At 39.8% G+C, this 12,906-nt stretch overlaps 1 protein-coding gene across 27 annotated transcripts in view; it reads left to right on the top strand.

The window, feature by feature from the left end:
- ZBTB20 (zinc finger and BTB domain containing 20) overlaps positions 1-12,906 on the top strand; it is a 770,585-nt gene that overhangs the window by 483,793 nt on the left and 273,886 nt on the right. The window lies entirely within an intron of this gene.

Genomic DNA, 12,906 nt, shown 5'->3' with positions numbered 1-12,906 from the left:
AATCTAACAGAATGATGAAGATTTTAGTGTGCACAGCTGAGAGCGCTCCATGGACAATGGCAGAGCCTTGAGTCTATGCTCAGGACGACCCTGCAGGCATAGGTTTCCTGCTGCCACCGATGGATGTCAGCCTTGACATGCCTAGAAACACGCTTGTGGGAGGAGGAAGATAGGTGAGTGAGTGTGGGGGGAGGTAGTGTTCGGGGTGGTAGGAGGGGGAAGTGAAAGTGGGATTCGTCGTTCCTTTGGAGTTTCTCTCTACCAACTTCATGCATCTCTGTTCTGAGCATTTACATTATGCTCAGAATGCTTCCATACCCAGCTAAGCAGGAAAGAAAAGTGGATGCAAAGCAAAAGAATACCTTTAATACTGTTCTTCTGAAGACCACTTTGCTAAGAACTGGTTGCTTTTAAATGTTTGGGAACCTCCCTCCACCCGACCTTTGGAAAATATTATTTGTCACACCCTCTTCTTTATTCTTCCGCATTCATGGTATCGAACAGAAACATGCAATGAGAATCCTTATTTGGTTCCTGGGAAATTTATCATTCTGACATAGGAAAACTAGATGGCTGTCCTCACAGTATTAAACCCAAATGTAGGATTGTCCTCACTATAAGAGACTGATCAAGTGTGCTATGGGATGTTGTCGAAGGAGTGGAATGGGGGTAGTTGCATCCTGTCTGATATGAAACTAGCAGACGAGTCAACAGACCAACTTTCAGAGCCAATATGTGCCTTCCATGTCCTTGTTAATAGCTCACACTCTCCCTGGAAGTCGAATTTCAGTGGAATGTGTATTTGTCCTTTACCATCGGGTCCCTACTTAGTTGTTCTCCCAGAGGTATTTGATCTTAACGTGTTTTCTTGTCTTCCTTTCAATTTTAAGAATCTGGCATGTTCCAAAATATTAAGAGTGGAAAAAACAAAAAAGCAAAAACCCATGGTGGCCATAAAAGCATTTGACTGTATGGCAGCATCTGAAGTGAATTGTGCTTTGGACAGAGGGAGGAGTCTTTGATGTCCCCAATATGGTTCTCATAGGCTGCAACTTCCAAGAACCACAACCCGGCCTAAGGGGCACTTACTCGATGTCCTTAAATATTTGGAAAGAGAGATGCTGTTTTATTGTTTTACTTGTCCTTGCTGTTAACACATTGACAATAAATTTCTCCTAGAAGTTGAAAATGCTTTGGCAATAGTTGATTTTACATTTAACCAGCTGTGTCTTGTGCTCCCGTCCAAGCTGGTGCAGTCACCCAACATGTTACATTGATACTTAGTTTTGGAATTTTGTTTGCTGCTCTGGGCAATTCAGATTCTTCGCCATAGAACTCACGCATGTTCACATATCCCAAGCTCCCTGCAGAGACTGACTCCTGCTCCAGCCTCATCAGAGTCTGTCAGTGACCCCAGAACAAAGAATCAGCTTCCTACCACAACTTCTATAGTTTGCAAGGCACATCAGATTCCTCAGCTGTCATTGTGCTAGGAAGCAGTCTCCAGTTTGATTAGGGCCAGTACGCTAAAAATGTAATGGTATGTAATGGTAAAGTTTCCCTATTTCAGTTAGGAATGTCGGTTATGGCCATTCTATTTGTACGTATAATGTTTCTCGGAGATTTTTCCATTAGTTTTCTTGTTTGCTAAAGGAAGAAGTTGAATGGAAAATAGTGTAAAGTTTTAAAAATATGGTATAAAAAATGTAACTAGCTTTTAGCGCATTATTACCAAGACCTACAAAGGAGGCTGTGCCTCCCTCAGTTAGCGCTCAGGCTGCACACACTCCTGAGAGAAGTGTCTGTTAGTCTCTGGTAGGGATGTCAATTAGGACTGCAGTGAAGGCAAGCTGGATCGCTAACACTTTGAAAACACTTTATTATTGAAATCTCATACATCTATGTACAAAATGTTGTAAGCATTTTTAAGCAGAGAATAGGTAAACACAAATATCTAAGACTATATCCCAAAAGATGACATTTTAAAAATATAACCTGTCTGAGAAGTTTTCCTTATTGTTTCCAAGATCTGGAGTTCCACGTAGCCATGGAAGAATTCCATGGCTAAATTGGAGTAAATAAGTCAGAATTTGATCAGTACACCTCTGACAGAGAGGCAACATAATGATGCATTTTTTCCTGCTTAAATGGCTGTATGAATATTATCTGATTTTTTCAATGCCTATATTATAAAGTTTCATAGTGTCCTATCAATAATTCAATTTTCTACTGCTCATTCTGAAAATTTTAGTTTCATTTTAGAGGATGCATGTTGTAAAATGTATATTTTCTTGGATGTACATTTTAGCTGTCAGCACTTTCTATATGTTATATTCATTTAACTAGACAATCACAATTAGGCACAAACAACATTGCTAAATAACAGAATTACAATTTTCCCAATAGGAAGTTATTCTTTCTTATTTGTATGAAAATGCTTTTTGATATTTATGTGATTGCTTTTAAAAGATAGATATTTTAAAAGTTAAAAATAAGGGGTTGATTCACTGTATCATGTGATTATGTATGTATGTTAGCTTGTAAATACATATATACTTGCATAATCACATAACTATATTGAGCTATTAAAAATATAACCAAATACTAGCTAGGCTTACTTGTCTTTGAATTCAGTCAAATGGTTTTCAAGTTGACCAAAGGTGAATTATAGTTGACATTTTATCACGCTGACAATACAGAAATTTTATGCAAATATTATGAACAGTTTTTGCAATAAGATTGGTTAGCTGATAGAATTGGTAATCATCCTTTATCAAATATCCATGTTAGATTATAAGCCTAAATTCTGTTATGCACAACTTCACAATAGTAATTGCTATATGTAGAAAGTAGTTAAAATTAAGTAGAAATAAATTAAATTGCTATTAATTATATTAAATTTGAGAATATATTTAATGAATTCACTTTATTTTGTAAAAATGAATTTGTGTACAAATGACCCAGTTTATTCTAGTTTCTCAGTTGTTTAGTTGTAGTTTAAATACTTTGATGCTGTGTTTACATATCAGCATCAGCAACTACAACCCTCCAGACACCTTTTCAAGATACCCAGCCGCGTCATATCCTTGTTGAGTCACACTTATTTCTCTGAAGCTTTCCATGATAAACCAAACTAAAAGTGAACTTCCCTTTCTGACATTGATAGCATTTTAAAAATCTACAGCGTTCACTTGGCACTTATCATATACTGCTTTGAATGGAAGGTTTTTGTATGTATGAAACTACAAGTGATTAGTGAGCAAGTACTGCATTTTACGTTTATCTCCTTCCCAACCAATGTCAAATTGCCTCAGACTGAGTGGAAGATTAATGAATAGGTGACGAATGAATATCTATATGTCAATGCATTGACAGTGAGTATATTTTGCTTATCATAATGGAACAAATATGTCCAGAAAACAATTCAGTAGATTTTTCTATGTGTGAGCCCCTTAACTCCCGTATTAGATCTTCCAACTAGCTGTCAGCATCTCCAGCCCTTTGCCAAGGTAGCTTCTCGAATCCCCACAAAGCTCAGGTGATTTCTGCTGGGACATAGGTTCTTGAGCTTGCAGTGAGTCCATTCATTTTTGAGGACTTGTGAAGTTGGCCAAATAGCCAGCTTGGTCTGCTTGCGCAAAATCTGAAAGTACCAGACTCACCTATAACGTATCACATTGACCAAAGGCCTGTCCAGCTTGTCAATACTTGCTTACAGTCAGTCAGTGGCTCTTCCTTTCCTCAAACTCAACATTCAAGGAGTTCAGGCTGATGTCAGATTTTGTAAGACATGAAGACTGCCTGAGAATGCCCAGTGAACTCGACAGAGAAGGGGCAGGACAGACAGACAGCATAATAAAGAGAGGGGCAAGAGGACAGGCAGCCAAATCATTCGCATTATCTTAACAAGCACTAATTAAATGCCCCGTTTTAGACAAATAATAGCTGAAAATAGCCAAGTGCAATTGTTCCTCATGGATGAGTAGAGACATTGGTGGGATCACTTGGTGTTGCTTCAGTCATTAAGCTGTTACACGTTAAGGCACCTTCAGTGCTCTGGGAACGTTGGAGGAAAGGGGCCTTTTCCAGCATCCTAAATGGTACCCTGCTGACATGAGTCACATCTAAGGAGTAACTTTATATACTACAAACTGACCCCAATAAGCAGTAATTAAAAGAAACCAAAATATTTGTAAAATATGCTTTACTTACATCTGTTATCATTGGTCAATCAACTTGGCAAGCCCCAAACTAGATATAATTCTGCCTCTTATACTGAATTCTTTTCTGGAGCTTCTAATATAAATAAAATGGACTAGTTTCATTCTCATCTCTTTATTTTCCCTACTTATCCTCTAGTAGACTGAATTCCTAGATGTAAGCAGCCAGAGGGAGAAAGAGAAATGATTCACATAATGGATAATTAACCCTTGAACAATGTAAAGTTAACTCTCCATAGACATGCCAAAAACCGAGATGTTTTGTTGTTGAATTTGTTCTCCTTTGGGTGTTAACACGTAGAGGACATCTCCATTAGCACAAACTTGGCACTAAACAACCTGTTCATCCTCAAGCTACAAATGCCACACACCTTCCAGTTCATTCTGGCAGGATTTGTAGCATGACATCCTCAGGGGTAGTCATGTACAAACCACTCTGAGGGGTAAAATTGTATGAGTGCCTAATCCACTTTTGAAAATGAAAGAAAAGGATCTGTTTTATGAAAAGCGCCTAATAAGGAAAGACACAAATTGTAATAAAAAGTATTAGCACCTTGCACCTCCTGCTAATTGCCTTTCTAGTCAAGAGGAATCAAAATAAAGTAATAAATGTTAGAGCTGCATCAGGAACAGAGTACAGAGAATTGTCTCTACCTTTTAATAGTGAATTGAAACAAATAGTAGACTTTAAACAACCCATATAGCCTTAACGTAGGCTCCTAACCTTTCTAGGACTCACCAACTTCATTCTTCTAATGTGAATAACAGTACCCATTCGACTTACTCATCAGTGTTATGAGGATCAGATTACAAAGACTGTTTCTTCATTACATTCATTAAACATGGATTTAACATTAAGTTATTTATTTATTTATTCAAGAAACATTTTTGAACCCATACTCTGGGTCAGGTATTATTCTAGAAGCTAAAGATTGATTCACTTATTCAAGAATATTTATTGAGGAGCACATGCTATATACCTGGCACTGGGCTGGGATACTACAGTAAACAAAACAAGGAGAAGTCTCTGTTCTCATAATGCCTACTTTTTAGGCAAGGGAGAAAAATGTAAGATATACAGCATGTTGGGTAGTGATAAGTGCTGTGGAGAACAGTGAAGGAGCAGAGAGAAAAGAGAGAGGGATTGAGAGAGAGAAGTGTGTGTGTGTCAGGGTTAAGGTTGCATTTTAAACTGGATATAGAAGGAAAGCCTCACTGAGGGGACAACATTTGAGAAAGATGAAAAGGCAAGTTTTGTGGATATCTAGGCAAGAGCATTTTTGGCAGTGGAACCACCAGATGCAAAGGCCCTGGACAAGAATGTATCTAGTAGGTCTGAGCGATAACAAGCAAGTCTATATGGAAGGATCACAGTGGGTAAGCAGAAGAATGGTTGGAGATGATGTTGAGGAGGCAGTGGGGGTCTGAGCACATAGGCCTTTATATGCTGCTATGAAGGTTTTGACTTTGTCTTTGACCATGGGAAGATGAATAAGACATGACCTCAGGTTGGTCGCTAGAGGAGAGACAGATAGGGAAGCAAATTGGGATAATGCCATGTGCCACGCATCATAATAGAGGGATATTTAAGGAACCTTGGAGCACAAAATAGTGAGTGTTCAGCTGAATGTACCTTGGGTAGAAGCTCAGGGAAAGCTTCAAAGAAGAGCTAATAAATCTATCCTGGGCCTTAAAGGATTTTCCCAGATGGTCAGAGGGAGGAAAAGCATTCAGTAAGAGGACCAGCAGGGGCAAAGACCCTTAAATAGGAAATAGCATGGCAGAGTTGGGGACCAGTATCACTGATGTTTAGTAGAGGAGTGGGGAGAAATGATGCTGTAGATGCAAGCAGGGAACAATCATGTTGGGCCTTGATTGCCATACAAAGAAGTTTTAACTTCATCTTGTGGCATTTGGGGAGCCATTGAAAGGTTTTAAGTAGAGAAGGTTAATGATCAAACTGTGTTATAGAAGCTCACCCTGGCAGCCGGGTGGAGGAAAGATTGGAGGAATGGGAGAATAGAGGCAGGAAAATGAGTTAGGAGGCAACTGAAATTGTTCAGACAGGAAACAATGAAGCCCTGAACTAGGACAACGACTCTGGGAATAGAAAGGAGGAGACACATTCAAGAGATAAGAGGCAGAATGGACACGATTTAATAACCTTTGGGCTGGGCATCGAGAGAAGAAGGAATTTTGGATTGCTCCCAGGTTTCTGCCTTATACAACTAAGTAAGAAAAGCTATGAGGAGAAGAAGCAGGTTTTGTAGGGTGGGTGGGAGATGCTAAATTTGCTTTTGAATGTGTTAATTTTGAGATATTGGGGGAGCATCCAGACCCATGTCTGGTAAGCTCTTGGATTTGCTCAGGAAAGCTGGAGGTAGGTCAAGGTTAGAGATAAGTTTGGCAGTCATCTGAATTGTCAGCATCATGGTAGTAGTTAAAATCATGGAGTGGACTTTTCTCAAGGAAACTATATTGACAGCAAAAGGGAGCAGATCCTTGGTGTCCACATGTTTATGGAACAGAGAGAGGAAGAGGAGCCTTAGGGAAGAATAGTATGAGCAACTATTATGTGCCAGCCATTGTGCTAGGTGGTGGAGGAACCAAGATGACTGGCACTCAGATGCCACCTCGGAAGTACCCACAGTTTGTACAAATATAAGAGGTTATTATTACTGTCACTACCAAACATGGGACAGTGCTAACAGGGAAAATGCTCAAACATAACAGAGAAAGTTGTGCAGAGTATTTAATTAGCATCAAGGGAGATTATTGTAAAGGCAGAATCTTGGAAAGTTTGCTGCATGCATTTTTGCTATACAGTTCATTTCTGATTTCTCTACTACTTGTGTGTGTATGTTCCAGTCTTAGCAAGGGTTCAAGCTATTGGCAAAACAAGCCAGGTGTAAATTATGGTAGAATTGAAATCGATAGCGCTTTGAAGGACTGGAGTGCCCAGTTCACATCAGGGCGTGCGTCTGTGTTCACTGAAACATGGCTATCAAGTGCACCCTGAGTCATTAGATGTGTTATCCAGTGAATAACAGCATAATGATATTTTAGCAGAGCAGCCTTATGATAAATTCTGCGTTAGTGAAACTCCATATACAGAGCAATTTCTCCTGGCCGTGTACATTGCATGGCAAAGAAAGGATATCCTGCTGCGTATCAGAAGGCTGTAATTTCATTTAGGGGTTCTATTGACATTGTAAACTGCAAGAGCAGAGCTCAAGTGGCTATTTAAGTCATGGGAACTTCAAGCTAAAATTACTGCCTAGTCCTAATCGCCACCTCCAGGGGTCTCCTACCTATACATATGTGCTTTATGTATCTATCTTTGTGTCTATAAATACGCAATCACTCCAGGCACTGAGGTGATAAACCGTCCTAAAATATGACAGGTATCTGTCACTTTTGCAGCTGGTACAGGCTAAGGGCTAAATCAGTTATATTATTCATTGAAGGTCAAATGCTAAAAGGGGGCCAGAACCCCCTGACAAGTTCAGACTACAGGTGGTACTATTTTTCTGCGTGAAGACATTCTCTACTCAATTTAATGTCAGGGTCTTCCAGCATGTTGCGGCTAGAAAAGAAGGGACTTGTAGATTTACATATACAGCAGTTTGCAGCCTGTAAGTGTGCCCCACTTTTTCCCCTCTTTGCATTAACCCAGCTCACTTGAGAAAATAGTAGTGCTGGATAGCCTTAGTATCCAGTGAGGTACAGGTTGCATAGTGCTCCATAGAGTGCTTCCCTAGATGTCAAGAGGGGACATTCTGTCTTGAGATATAGACAAGCTGAAAATTGGAAGCCATAACAATTGACTTGAATGTTTATACTCTAAGGAAAATAAATTTATATAAATTACAAATTGTCAAATAGTATTTATTAGAAGATGCTTTGGAATTGACTCCAGGAGACCAAGAAGGAAAGATTCAAAGCTACATACATTTCTCCTTGGTTTTTAATGGAAATTTGATGTTCATGCCCCTACATTAACAATCAACTTCATCAAGAGTGGACACTACACAATTGTCCGCTGGAGTCCACACTTCAGTCATTATGGTGCTGATGTTTTATTTGGTCACTTTCTTTCCTGGGCTTAGGAGTCATCTATCTACGTGCGTCTTAATAAGAAATCCCAGAAGAATTATCATGGTTCAGAAAATCACAGTAGTAATAGAACTTATGACTCTTCATAAAGTAAATGTGTTTTACAGTCATCTTATTAACCCTTATGTCACCCTGTAGAGAAATGGAGGATGGAGAGGTAGAGAGCTGGCTCCATACTTAGTAGCTAACTGAGACTAAAATTTTCACTTTCTGTATTAGCCTGTCTATTGTTACACTGCTTCATCACAATAGTTCTTTATTGCTTACATAGTATAATTAAAAATTAAAGTCTGTAAGAGCTGAATCTCTCTCATCTGTTACCATGATACTTTCATAATACGCCTGAACAACTTAATATGCCATTCTCACATTTCTGAGAGGGGCTACTGCTCTAGGGAGAGTAGCCTCAAATCATTTCTATTATGGAAAAATAGATATTCCATAGACATAGATAAGCTCTGATCTGAGGTAGCATAACTCTCCTATTGTTCTGGATGTAAGCAGCCTGGCAGAGTGATTCAGACTGCGGGCCACCTGGGTTCTGTCACTTACTAGCCATGTGACCTTGGGAAAGCTATTTAATTTTCAGTGCCTCAGTTTCTTAATCTGTAAAATGGCATTGATGGTGATACCTTTGTCATAAAATTACTGTGAGGAGTAAATGATAAGTGTAAAATATTTAAACCAATACTTGGTATATAGTAACCACTCGATAAATGTTGGCTGCTGTTATAATCATCATTATCATCATCCTTATCATTTATTCCTATGCTACAGGGTCGTGGTTCATACCTGTTAGGAAAAAAGTACACGAGTGCATGCATACACACACACACACACATACAGCCCATCCAGCTAGGAATGCTTGCTTACCCCATCTGTGGGCTTAAGTTTCACCTACATGTTAATCTCAACGTCTTCCTAAACAGAGAACATATGAAGAATACAGGCTTTGGATAAGGTCGCCTTGGTACTGCGTTCAGGCTTAGCACTGATTTCAAGTCTTAATGTAGAATTGCTCGGTTACTAGACCTTACTCCAGTTGCTCTCATCTCATCACTTGAGTCCTTCATGCCTCTCTTCCCTCTAAACTATAAATTCTGTTAAGCAGGGTCTAGTCCAGATCTATTGTAATTCCAGCTCAATAAATAAATGTAGGGTGAGAGAATGAATGAACATTCTTCTCTTTACAGCCTCTTCATTTAGGTCCTAGTCCTGGATACCTGATATTCTAAATGCTGACCTCATTGTCCACACAGGCCACTGTATTCACTATCCCTAGTTATTATTCCCAGTCTTCCAGTCCAAACTCTCCTAGGTATTTTTGTCGTCTTGCCTGATTCAAAACTCTCAGTATGACATCCAGTCAATATAGTAGGCCTGCCTTCTATCTGCTTCATCTTTTCCTTCATGGAACCATGGGCACCACCCTTAGAACTGTGTTCTTTATGCCTCTACCTTTGCCTTCTTCCCATTTGAAATTCGAACTTTAATCTTATAAGTGATTCATTATCCATTTGCATATTAATCGGATGCCCTTGGTTCTAACCTTGATTTTGATCTTCATATCATGGTATTCACACACCCCTTTCAATATTTATCATATTTTGAGAAAAATACACTTATATCAATAATAAGTAAGTGAAAGCTGATATCAAGCCCTATCTGCAAGAAACGGCATTCAACAAGCTTGCAGACTATGTATTGTACCATTTCTTATGCCTCATACAATGGTCCTTATCCCAGCTCCTTGATGAATATCACAGACCTTATATCCTGAACCTGGTCTCAGTTGCCCTATACCTGCTCCACCCCTAGGCTGGTGCTAACATCCAAAGCTTAATTAATGTAAAATTTAATTGTGCCATGATGGCATTAGTATAGAATGTGTCTAATAGTGAACATCACAGGCAAAAGCGAGAGGAGCTGAGCAGTAAAATGGAACATTGTTGCAGCTGGTAAAGACCACTGACCATTACATGTTGATATATTGATTGTTTCTTTATTGTCACTATTTGTGTTTTTTTGGACTCTTACAGGAAAGGGAGAAAAGATTTTTTAAAAAGAGAAACAGCAATGCAACTTAAATTTAGAAACAAGTATGATGCTAATCTTAATTAATATCTTTCCCTATAGTTAACAGTGTTACTGATTACCAGACATACAATACCTGCTTACAAGGACCTTACAGTTTCTATAGTCTTATTGCAGATATTAGTAATCAGATCCTAAAATTAATGAGGTAGAAATTACTAGTCTATTATTAGGCACGAAAATAAGCAGCAAAGAAAGGCAGTGAGTACTACAAGAATTAACTTCAGGGTGGTCTCTAACGGTACATGGAAGGTTTGGTAGTAGAGGGAGAACTTTAGCAGTAGATGTAAAAGCTGGGCATTGAAGGATGACGGGAAATGGGTCCTTTGGAGAGAAAGTAAGATGCAATGCAGTGGAGTGATGTTGGAAAACAGAGAAATAGGGAGAATGAAGAAAAGTTTCACTGTGAAAGTAGGCATGGCAGTGGGAAGGAAGTTCATGTGTACAGGAAGTAATGAAATTAGAGAAGCGATCTATGTTGGTGAAGATTGGGGTGTCAAATTGAAAGGGCAGGTGGTGCCCAGAACTTTTTCTTGTGGATTATGAAAACAATGGCTGTCAGATAGTTAGAACTCGATAAGGGTTTGCTGAATAGTTGAAACATTCTAGAGAGGCAAGCAAAAGTAATGAAAGCGGTACATTAGGAGTTAACCTGGTTATAGTGTACAAAGTGGACTGAGGGACTGAGACTAGTCAGATGCCAGCTGGTAGGCAATTGCAGCCATTCAGTTGTAGAGCAATCAAGACTCAAATGCAGTCATGACTGTGGAGATAAACAAGGGACATCTCAGAAAATGTTAACGGCACTCTCCGTGTCTCTTGCCTACCAACCCTAACCGTAGTGCCACCTAACTATAAATCTAGCCGGAAAATACTTCCAAAATGTGAGATCCTCTTTGCCTTCTGATTTGTTTATAGTCAAGTCCATTACCGCTTACAAGACAGGGCAAGGTTGGGGAGTGGGCCCTTAGGCTCACTTAAGCCTCTAACCATTGAGGGCTTGATTGTATTATATTCCTGAACAACATGAAATGCTCTCCAAGTTTGACCCCTTGGGGCATAAACTCAGGTAACACACAAACTCCTTTGGGTTCCCATTTATGAGTTCCTGATACACAAGACTCTGTGGGAGATCTCCCATATCATAGGGTGCTGATCTTCTCAGGGGGATTTGGGAGGAATCCTAGGTCCTTAACTATTTAGTAGTTCTTAACTCTCACTCTCTGACTCCTGAAATAGCGATAGAACCTTTCTCCTGCGTTTTCTCCCTTCTTTCTTCAGTTCAATCAGGTCAGCACCAGAAAGAAACCTCAGGAAGACTATATGCTAGCAGAGATTTCAACATCATCCCAAGATGTCATTAACCCTGAGGCAGTCTCAGAGATCCCAAGGAAATTCTGGGACTTGGTTGTGAGAAACAGTGCTCATTAGCTGGTCTTTTGCTGTGTGCCTAATTCACTCATCATTATCTATCATGCACCTGGTTGGCCTTTCTTTGGACAGTTCTGACATTTCTTGAAGTGTAACAATTTGGCCAATACGTCACATCTATATACAGCTTTCTCTTGACCAAGAATTGTGTGTACCTTGCTTTGTTCCGTTCTTAAGGCAAATGTCCCATTTTATATTGTGTTCATTTGAGTGAGTGCCTTTTCCCACCTACTGAGAGCTCCTTCTAGAAAGACCATGCCTTACTTTTCTCTGTATCTTCTGGGTTCAGCATAATGTATGCCCCACAGTAGACCACTAGGACGTATTTGACGCTCCTGATTTTATGCATTTGAACAAGGATAACTCTCTGTGAGATTTCCATCCTGAGTTCTCAGTTTCTAATTTGGAAAATACTTCCTAAGTGCCAAATGCTCTTGCCTCTCAAGCCACTCAATCCCAGGTACATACTAGGCCTAATTTTTCCCAGCAGTTGGCACAGGGAATGTGAAATTGATGGCTCTGCTTGTCAAACCTGTCTGTCTGCACAGCATAGAGTAGCACCATTTAGAAGAGGGGGTTTGGAAAATTAAACAAGGACTGTCTGAATAGGAGACCCATCGGCCTGCAATGGAATGACAGGTTTCTGCCCACAAACTGAGGTTAAGACCTGCGTATTGATGCTTCTTTTCACCCATTTGTGAGCAATGGGCCTCACCCCATTAGAGGGTGAATGTGTTACACCACTGGAAGCTGTTATGCATTCTCTGTAGGTCTGTATGAAGGAGATGGAGATATACATAAATACGTACTTGCCAACAGATCTCTGTATTTATCTGCCTGTCAGTGGGAGCACAGGGCACAGCTCTTTGATGGGCAAGAACTGCAGGTCAAAGCCGTGCTCTTGCTGCTGCTGCTGTTGCTGTGATTGCTGAGGCTTTATCATTTGAGTCCCGAAGGAGGCTAGGGGCAGCTTGTTAGTTGTTGTTGCAGCCTAACCTGGGAGGCTAGCTCTGGTCACTGACATAATTAAAGAGACCTTACAAAT

This window comes from Equus quagga, chromosome 4 (genome assembly GCF_021613505.1).
Source record: "Equus quagga isolate Etosha38 chromosome 4, UCLA_HA_Equagga_1.0, whole genome shotgun sequence".
In the NCBI taxonomy this organism is placed as follows: Eukaryota; Metazoa; Chordata; class Mammalia; order Perissodactyla; family Equidae; genus Equus; species Equus quagga.
Note: the sequence above shows the minus strand (reverse complement) of the source record. Positions and strands in the feature narration are given on the sequence as shown.